Here is a 1850-nt window from a genome sequence, read left to right as displayed (position 1 = left end):
TAGTAAGACTTCGTTAACAAATCAAACTGAAATTATAATAAACACATTGTTATCGACATTCACAATTGGTCCAAAGAACCAGTTTTTAGGAGCCCTTGACAGGGTCATGGGTTTATGTTCTCCCCCGACTATCGTTCCGTCTAAGATTCCCCTGCCGAGAAGTAATGTAAAGGTCCTCATCGATCGTCAACCCTTGATTTGACAAGAGGGATCCATGTGGCAAGACTGTATTGGAAGAGCCCCATGCTCCTGCTGGCTCAATGCCCCCGTTGCAGATGTCAAAATCTGTGTATGTTCAAAGATCTTCTCAAGCCCTAGGGCGACGTCCTGTTCGACACCTCCTCATGAGCCATGGTCACTTGGGCAGAAAGGAACGACAGTTGTGTTCTCCTCTGATGGAACCCCCTGGCGGCTGAAAAGACTCCCTTATTTGTGCCTCGAGTCCTCAAATTGCAGAAGCCATCTCTACCCTCCATCTCAAGACATGAGCATCCAAAAGCTAAGAAGCATACTATCTCTGGAGGTATGAACCAGTTATATAACCCCTCACCCAACTTGAACGAGGTAAGCTCTACACACTTCAACCACCACTTTCTTTAACTTTTTAAACCCTTAAAGAGCATGATCTTCATCATCTCTTTGGGGCTTTCACTCCTGAGTTGCTGGCCTGGTCAAACTCGATTGTCGGAGGTGGCTTTCCGTCCTCAAATGTGGCCCACTTTCACTTTGTTTTGGTCTCAAGAGCAAAGGCTGGATCAAGAGCGAACCATGGAGCTAAGATCATATTTCTTGCACCAACACACATATAATTGGCATTTATCATAAATTAAACGATTATTGAAAATGTAGTAATAATTTCAGATTGAGATCTGAAACTGATTAAAATGGGTCCAATTCACAATTCTATGATCAATTTAACTGTTTAAATTAGGACCAAATTGATTTAGTATCCGTAGTATTAGAATAATGGTACTCTTGACCACTTATTGAGTGCTGCTTCTTCTTTCTTTTTCTTATTATTATTTTTTTTTTTTTTTTCCTCCGGCGTGTGTGTGTGAATTAGTCCTCTCTATAAATTTCAAACCCCTTATGCAACTACCCAACTCTAATTTCCACAAAGTCACAACCAATTCATTTTTGTTTCGTTCTACCATGAGGCATCCCATTCTGCTGGTTGGACTAGTGATCCTCGGATACTTCAGTGTAAGAAGAACAATGCTTTTTCATTGCCCATTCATTTATCTTGGTCACTACTTATCCCATTTTTTTTTAATCTCACTTATATGGATGATACTTATCTTATGTAATTACAGGGTTGTAAAGCCAAAGATAATTTTTCACAGTACTGGAAAGATCGCATTGGTCTTTCACAGCCTCCACATTGGTTAGCTTCAAAGGCTTCTCCATTAAGCTTCCATCAGACAACAACTTTTATAAAACTCATTGACGAAAATAAGTTAATTTCCCACATGGAGATATTCTGTAAGCAAGCCAACATCGCTTGTTCTACAAATGCGCAAGTGAAGAAGACAACAAATGGCAACACTCTACCACCAATAGTTCCTTGGAATCTTGATAAACTCAAATATGAATATCCAAATGAAATGCCACTATCAATTGCTAGCCAAGGGGGATTGCCATATTTTCAAAAATCAATGGTTAAAGAAGGAGAGTTCATGCCTATCCCTGATCTAAGGGACCCGATGTCATATAGATCATTCTTGCCAAGATCCCTTGCATTAAAATTTCCATTTTCCTTGGCCCAGATCAAGGAATTGAAGAAGCTTTTTCATGTAGATGATGAATCAAACATGGATAACTATATTCGAGGAACACTAGAGGTATGTGAG

Source organism: Hakea prostrata, chromosome 5 (genome assembly GCF_041222555.1).
Source record: "Hakea prostrata isolate BN-2017 chromosome 5, UWA_Hpros_2, whole genome shotgun sequence".
Taxonomy (NCBI): domain Eukaryota; kingdom Viridiplantae; phylum Streptophyta; class Magnoliopsida; order Proteales; family Proteaceae; genus Hakea; species Hakea prostrata.
The sequence above is the reverse complement of the archived record's forward strand: the minus strand, read 5'-3'. Positions refer to the sequence as shown.